The following is a 9,401-nucleotide window of genomic DNA, read 5'->3' as shown; positions in this document are numbered from 1 at the left end:
AGCGAGCGCTTGAGATAATTATGTATACATTATCATACAAGATAGTATACTGTTCAGCTCTGTTACCTGTCTGAAGGCGGGCATGCGAACGTCATGCAATAGGGCCTATGCCAAAATTGATACAATCACATTTCTTCTTCCTCCATTTTTTTCTCCAATTTCAGGCAGGGGGGATGATTGTACAGGCCATCCCCCCCCCTCCTCCATTTTATGGGAGGATATATCCCCCCATCCCCCCGGGATTTACGCCCATGTCTACTTGTTTGCTCCATGCAATTCTCAGCATACTATAATGACCCCGGTACGTCTTCAACTGTAATTGTTATTTTCTCAAATATTGAGCGTTCATCAACAGCATATTATATCATAAAATATTTGATCACTATACATTTACCATTGAAAATATAACTGACCATAACATTATACGCGTGACCAAAAACCAAAACAAAATAAAGAAACAAACAAACTTCTACTATGCGCAGGAGAGAAACTGAAGGTAATTGTATATTATGAATTTTTATAATAACGTTTCATTCATTTTCATGTACATGCGTGTGTAATGATTCGTTGTACTTCATAATTTTTCATTTTTCTTACTGCGCCTTGAGCACGTTAGTCATTTGGAATTTTCGCATTGTAAGTACCCAGGATTATTATTATTGTAATTATTATTATTATTATTATTATTATTATTATTATTATTATTATTATTATTATTATATATAGAATTTTCAAAATAGAATTTAACTTTTTGAGAACGATGGTCTGACATTTTGAGTGAAAAATGTAACTAAGGCTTGAAAAATAACTTATGTGAATGATTCTCTTTTTTCTTTTACAACCCCCCTCCCTTCGTAGGACAGAAGACCTGTAATTAAGATTTAGAAAAATGATATGATTGCGAAGAATACTGTGAGGGTATTGAAAAAATAAAGCCAAACCGAAACTAAAACGAGTCAGTTGACATGCCTTCATATACTTTATGACTCTCCTCATGGCTAATCGACTCAATGCAGCATTTGATTCCCGAGATGATGATGAACTCTTTATTTGTTTAGACGTTTCCCTTCGGAATTAAGTCGGAATAAGTTACATTCGTCTGCTTTTTTTGATCTTATTGCCAACAATGTTAGCTCATCTTCAAAAGATTTATATAATGATTTTGATTTTGAACATTACTTAACTCAAACTCCTTCTAAGTATGTCACTGTTGATCAATTCAAAGATTTTACAAAGAGTTTTTCACAATGCACATTTTCTATGTTACATCTGAATATGAGGAGTATTAAACATTTGGTGAATTACAGATGTTATTAGATAACCAAAATAAACATCAAATTTCAGTAATAGGCTTAACTGAAACATGGTTATCATGACTGATTGTGATGATAATTTGCCGTATGCATTAAATGGTTATGATTTTATTGTTAAAGGGAAGGTAAACCCAAAGAACAATGTGGATTGAATGAAAGCAGCAACATTAGTAGAACACATCAGTGAAAGTTTGAGGAAAATCGGACAATCGATGCAAAAGTTATGAATTTTTAAAGTTTTGGAGTTGGAACCGCTGGGTGAGGAGACTACTAGAGGATATGACGTATGAGTGGACAACAATACAAAGAAAATATAAAGGAAATTCAACAAAAATTCACTTCTCTAGAATCATGAAAGAGCAATGGACCAACCGCTTTCAGAAAGCAGGGGGAATAATTGCTACCCTAAACATATGTCAATATCAAGTTGATGGAATTTGTAATTTTCATGAAAAATTGATTTTTGCAGAATTTTCTTTATATTTTCTTGGTATTGTCCACTCATACGTCATAACCTCTAGTAGTCTCCTCACCCAGCGGTTCCAACATCAAAACTTTAAAAATTCATAACTTTTGCATCGATTGTCCGATTTTCTTCAAACTTTCACTGATGTGTTCTACTTATGTTGCTGCTTTCACTCAATCCACATTGCTCTTGGGGTTTATCTTCCCTTTAATAACAGAGTGAACAGGACGGGTGGTGAGGTTGCGTTTTACTTATCTTACAAATTTGAATATAGTGTTTGTGATGAATTCAATATCATGAATGATATTTTAGAGTCCCTGTTTGTGGAAATTTTCATTCTGCAAACTAAAAATATTATGATTATTATTGTTTATAGACACACAGACCCACAAGTTCAAGTCCTAAAGATTTTCTGGATTGTATAACAAACTTATTAAAAAGCCCCTTTTTCATTAATAAAAATATTTTCGTAATGGGTGATTTTAACATTGATTTGATTAAGAATGATGATAATACATCTCAAGAATTTCTTCAAATGTTTTTGTCAGCTTCTTACTTGCTATTAATTTCGAAGCCAACTCGTGTTACAAATCATTCCGCCACCCTCCTTGATAATATTTTTGCTAATTCTCTGCAGATTTTAAATTCTTTTATAATTTTATCTGATATTACTGATCATTTCCCCATTATAGCATGTTTTGACCTTAAACACTGTGTTAATAAGTTTCATTCTTCTTCATCCAGACGTAGAGCTACACCAGAAAATTAGACTAGCCTTGGTGCGAATTTAGATAGGGTTGATAGGTCTAGTGTTTATGATAATGATGATATAAATGTATCGTTTGAGAATTTTTCAGGGATAATTATTAATAGATATTTAGATAAATTTATTCCCAGATTAAAAGAAAAGTCAGTTTAAGCGGTTGGAAAAGAGAAAATATTTTATGATTCAGTTAGAAAAATATAAACATGATATAAAAAATACATGGAAGGTGTTAAAGCAGGCTAAGAATATATCAAAAAAGAAATCAGAAATTACAAAAATAACACATGATAATAAAGTTTTTGAAGATCCCAATGATAAAGTCAATATTTTTAACTCTTATTTTTCAATGATTGGAGAGAATTTGGCAGAAAAAAATACCACAGTCAAAAATACATTTTTCTAAATTCTTAGGTCAATCCCATTCCAGTTCTATTTCTTTTTTGTTCCAACAACAAAATATGAAATAATAGATATTGTTACCGCAATGAATAACAAGCGAAGTGCCGGTTATGGTGATATCAGTAATTTTATTTTAAAGGGAATTATATCTTCAATTACTGACCCACTTTCATACATTTTCAATAAATTCTTATCAAGTGGTGTTTTTCCTGATTTTATGAAAATAGCTAAGGTTTTCCCTTTATTCAAAAAAGGAGATGATTCTGATATATGTAACTATAGACCTATTTCTTTGCTTTCATCTTTATCTAAAATATTGGGAAAATTGATTTTTACAAGAACAATCAATTTTCTGAATTTACATATTGTTTTTACAAATTCTCAATTTGGGTTTCGTCAGAAACATAGCACCATTCATGCTCTTTTAAAGTTTATTGACCATGCTGCGCATACTATTGATAATCATTCTCATCTTATTGGTATCTTCCTGGACTTCTCCAAGGCCTTCGATACAATTAATCATGAAATATTAGTTTATAAACTGTCTCATTATGGAATACGCGGGGAGGCCTTGGAGTGGTTCAGGAGTTACCTACAAAACCGAAAACAATATGTATCTCTGAACGAGTACAGCTCGAGTTTGGAATTCATTAAATGTGGCGTCCCATCACAGGGTAGTTTATTAGGACCTTTACTTTTTATCATCTATATTAATGACTTTTGCAGATCATCTGACATGCTTTCATTTATACTTTTTGCTGACGATTCAAATATTTTCTTTTCTCACCAAAATCCGGATATTCTTGTACGCATCGTTAATTCCGAATTGAAAAAAAGTAACTCAGTGGATACGAGCTAATAAATTATCACTTAATCTCCAGAAAACTAAGTACATGCTTTTTAGTAATTCTTTAGAAGATTTAGGCACAGGTATTGCTCTTGATGACACTTTGTTAGAACGAGTTTCTCATATAAAATTCCTTGGTATCACAGTGGACGATAAACTTTCGTGGAGGCCGCATATTACAAACATTAATACAATAATTTCACGCAATGTTGGTATTATTAATAGACTCAAGTTTCATATTCCATTGTCCTCTTTGTTGACGTTGTATTTTTCTCTAATCTTACCTTATCTTAATTACGGACTCTTAGCGTGGGGTAGTGCCCATCAAAATTTATTAGATAAACTACTGTTATTACAAAACAAAAAGGTTATTCGTATTATTTGTGCCGTCCCGCCACGTTCCCATACAGAGCCATTATTTACTAAATATAAGATTTTGAAAATTAAAGATTTGTATTTTTTTCAACTTGGTCAGTTTATGTTTAATTACAATATAAATGCACTTCCCAGTATTTTCAATTCAATGTTCCCACGGAACCAGTCTTTTCATGATTATCCCACTAGACAATCTAATGAGTTTCATTTACCCCTCTTGAGAACTTTATTGGCTCAGAATACATTTATATACACCGGTCCTAGATTTTAGAATTCACTGAGCTGTGAAATAAAAAATTCCCCATCTTTGTATTCTTTTAAGCGCAAGTTGAAATCTTTTCTATTAAATCCTCTGTGATATGTTTTTTTCCTTAGCTATAGGTTTCGTCAACCTCAGGGTTTATCATCCACCCACCAATTATTTAATCACTGAATTCATTATTACGTAAAGAAGTAGCCATCACAATCCTTGCACAGCTGCAATCAGCGCCAACTCTATGAAGCACATTCTCTACCATCCCCTGTTCCATTTTCCTTGTTCAGCGTGTAGGCATTCTCTCATTCTCTCTTTTCTTTCTTTCCTTCCATACTTTTCATCTATTCTGGCAAGTTGTGTCATGTTGTTGTGTTTCTTCTGTTTTGTCCCGTCCTGTCGTATATCATATTTGTCACAAGTGTTTGTAAATAAGTAATTCATAAGTTTTATGAGTGGTTCACAATCTACAAGCTTTGCTTTCTAGTGGACCTCTCTATTCTTTCTTCCTTTTTTTTCAACTGAAGCATGACATTGTATTATTTTTTTTTGCCAGTATGCGCTCTTGTATTTATCGATATCATTTATTTATTGCAAAGGCAAATATTTTTTGTTTATGCTGTATAATACCTGATTTATCTTATGTTATGTTTTTATTGAAAGAAAAAAAAAGAATGAAAATGAATTGAATTGATATTGTTGGGTCACGTACGTTACCGATATGTTCCTGCAAATTGTTTTGTTTATCTTTAGAATTATTACGTTACATGCCAATCATGACATTATACAAGCTCATCAAATGTTAGTTGCACCCTATCATTTAAACGTTTAAATTAAAATTAAGAAGCACCTTTAAATGTTAATCATGGTACTTCATGGTCACACGCTGCGTACATGCTTAGGACGCGCTAGAAGAATTCTTGGTGTGCTGAGATTTGTTCAGCACTCGTTCAGCACTCCCTGCATATTTGCTGTGTGTTCACTGGAAATGCATGAGAAGCGCGCTATTCAAAGGAGGGACACTGCGCTAGTCTGGTGTTAGCTGTACTTCAGCTTACCGTCATACGACCCATACTGTCATACGACGCATAACGGTCATACGACTTATAATACTGGTACTCAACACACGCTCCGTAGGTGTCTCTCTGGAGTGTCTGGCGTCCTCCTGGCGAGTACTAGTACAGTCATGCGTCGACCTCCTCACAAGGTGAGACCATGGAGTAGCCGTCAGAGGTACTTGCAGGCCCTAAACTATGCATGATAGTCAGAGGACCGTGTGACGGGTTTTTTTTTTTCTCTCTTTTCTTCCCACTTAACCAATAGGAGTAATATGGATGCTTATCATCATTGACATGATATCTCATGGTCATAATATGTAAGAAATGTTAAAGACAACAAAATCCATCGTCTTTTTATTATAGCTGATCCGATCGTCATGGGTGACAAAGGTTCCTACTGAGCGTGACTACAGAAACATCTCGGAGGATGGGGTATCACGAGGGTCAAAACTATAACAAAAAATAATGTTTTTTTTTTTTAAACATCAACAAAACTTGATAGAATTGGAACTTCACCGAGTCCATGTCATCTGACGGAGGAGATATTAATGGAAGACGTCAACAGAATTTCCGGGTCCGACCGTGAATATAGGTAGGTGACGACTGTATGACCAGCTGCTTTTTGAGCTTTAAAGGTATTACGCCTGAGGTAATTTGAGACGAGGAAAATGACGTTCATATTGTATTTCATAGCTCATTCGACGAAATCTGATTGGAAGTTGAGACGTTATTCATATTATACAACGTTTTTTAGCTGTTTTACCGTCATGGCAAAAAATAAAGATCAACACTTAGATAGTAACACAAATCATCCTTTTCTAGAGAACATAGGTATGCATAAACGCAGCCATTCATTTGTTTCTTGAAAGAAATAGGCCCACATTTTGTGTTTTTAGAGAGGGGGTGTTTTGTTGTCATGATTGACTTGATCGCTGATATCTAGACTTTATTTTTTTAAAAGAGGATACACATGTCGTCTAAGCCAAATTAACTACATTATTTCTCCTATGTTATATATATATATATATATATATATATATATATATATATATGAAGAGTTTGTTCGCAAAAACCGATAAGTCCATTTTTGAAGGTTTTGAAGTACAACCTCTGTCATAAAGTACAAAATAATACCTTTTAAATGATATACTGGTCACTACATATAAAGGTACATTATTGAAGTTATGGTCTAAAGAAGCAAAACATTTCTTATTATTCTCCTTATTTTTCTTGACCTTCAATCGCAAATATCTCCATTTGGCAAATATGGACTTATCGGTTTTTGCAAACAAACTCTTCATATATATATATATATACATATATATTACTGCTGGATCAATAAATTTAAGGAATAAGGATTAAGGAATCCTCAAGGAGAGCACATATTAGACAACGTGTACCTTCATCGACGGCCCATTAGCAGTAAACCTATGGAATGTTAAAACCTTTTGCACATTTTAATGTTACCCTGAGGAGCACGTCTATATTCATCAAGGAAGGATATTGAAAAATAAACACGCAAGACTGAGTGAATATCCTGTTCGATATTCTTAAAATGGCAGGATTGCCAATGCCTTATTATTATTCGCAGTAAGTATACCGCACAGATGGTTGGTTGAGTTGTTTTGATACTTTGAAGGCATGAACCATCAACATGCTGCGTCTAGATTGTATTGTAATATCACAACTCGTTAAATTTATGTAACTGACACTGATAACAGGTGTATGCATTTATAGTTGACCTTTTTTTTTACGGGCTTTCGCAAACGTTAGACTTTATCATTCAAATGAATACCTTAAAGTGTGACGATATTGCCATAAACAAAACGTAAGGTTGTAGCTGTGACTAGTATGAGAACCGGCATGAAATGTCTTTTATCCAACTTAATGAAGGACATGTTCTGTCGTATATGCAACGACTACACAATGCATGCAAATATAGAGAAGTATGGGCTGTACGTGATGGTCTTGTTGGTGAAAATCAGTGTGTGTGTGTGTGTGTGTGTGTGTGCGTGTGTGCGTGCGTGTGTGTGTGTGTGTGTGAGTGTGTGTGTGTGAGAGAGAGAGAGAGAGAGAATAAAGAAAAATAGGGAGGTCTTGTTCTGTACACTCCATTCCACATGTATGTCGAATATATCATCTATTCATAATATAAACATGTGCATGTGTTGGGGATCATGAGAGAGAAATTAAGAGCACAGTAAAATGTAGAATTAGGTCTAACTGCCCGCATTAGTAATACATTGTCTCCAAAAGGGTCATATGTCAACAAGCAATATAATCAAGCGAAGAATATCTTTAATAACACCAAAAGGGTACTCATTGCCGACAGTGCCAAAGTTCGCTTTGACTGAAATCATCAGCAAACAGTGTCTGACAAAGTCCAACGCATTATTCACTCGCCTTACGGGGAAATGATGACGCCGTTGCGTGCAAAGTTTCAATTTGTCCTCTCCGTATGTGTCACAAATTTGTAATAAATCATGAGAAAGCAGCAATAAAATCACACATCGTAAATGCAAACAGAGTACAAAGTACAAAGTGTACATTTGTTGAATGTGAGAAAACTGTTCTATCATGTCGGTTGTTGTATCGTTTAATGGAGCCAAGTGTAAAGATATTTCTATGATTTCAAGAAATCGAGCCCACCTATCCGAAAGTCAATCAATATTAAGGTAAAAAAAATGAAATAGATTATGTTAAATGTATTAAAAATGTAAAAAAAAAAAAAAAACGGGGCATAGAACGGGTTTAAAATATGTCGACCCTACACACTAAGAAATTGTGGTTTATTTTGGTGTTCAGTTTGGCCCAGTGCACCCTTGAGTAGACTGGAGTTGAATATTGGACCTGTATGGGTGCTATTTACTCCAAGTGGGGTTCACCTTTGAGAAAAAGTTAAATTTCTGAACCTCCGAATAGAAGAACTAGTCTGCTACAAATACCTAGAGCATATAGTGATGCGTTCATACATGTTATGATTCTTCACGCAGTATCATTAATAATTTGAATTGTCGATGAAGTTCAACTTTGAAATAGCAAATTAATCAATGTAAAAATCTGTTGTTGATGTCTGATAACATGAAGTAGCATTTTTTTTTTTTTTTATTCATGTCAGTTTCATAAACTGTACGTGGGCAAAGATTAACACTCCAACATATTCAGCAAACAATGTCTGGCAAAGTCCAACGTATATTTCACTCGCCTGACGGGGCAAAATGATGACGCCTTTGCGTGCAAAGTTCTAAATTTTTCCTTTCCGTATGTGTCACAAATTTGTAATAAATCATGAGAAAGCAGCAATAAAATCAGACATCGTACATGCAAACAGAGTACAAAGTGCAAAGTGTCATTTGTTGAATGTGAGAAAACTGTTCTATCATGTCGGTTGTTGTATCGACTTTGGAGCCAAGTGTCAGACATTTCGATGATTTTAAGGAACCGAGCCCAACTATCCGAAAGTCAATCAATATTAAAGGGTGCGTACAGTTCTGGTCGAGGTTAGGATTTAGCTTTTAACGTTTTGCGAGATATTCAGAAACCACTCTATGAGATGTTAAAGAGCATGCAATTCTAAAGGGTATAAAAACTTTATTTGATAAAAATCGGTTTTGAAATGCCTGAGATATCCCAAAACAAGGTGAAACAAAGAGATCCTAATAAAAGGCGTGGCCTGTAGTCTTTTAATTATTATCACTTTTTTTTTATATCTCAGCCATGTGAAAACCAATTTTCATCAAATAAACATTGAATCCTTCTTAAAATTACATGCTCTTTCACATTTCATAAGAGGTTTCTCATTATATATCACTTATAGGAATGTAAAAAACCTGAATCAAGGTGTACATCTGTTGAATATGATGAAATCTGTTCTATCGTGTCGGTTGTTGTATCGACTTTGCAGCCAAGTGTCAGACATTTCGA

The sequence above is a fragment of the Diadema setosum genome, chromosome 15 (assembly GCF_964275005.1).
Source record: "Diadema setosum chromosome 15, eeDiaSeto1, whole genome shotgun sequence".
NCBI classification, from domain to species: Eukaryota; Metazoa; Echinodermata; class Echinoidea; order Diadematoida; family Diadematidae; genus Diadema; species Diadema setosum.
The sequence above is the reverse complement of the archived record's forward strand: the minus strand, read 5'-3'. Positions refer to the sequence as shown.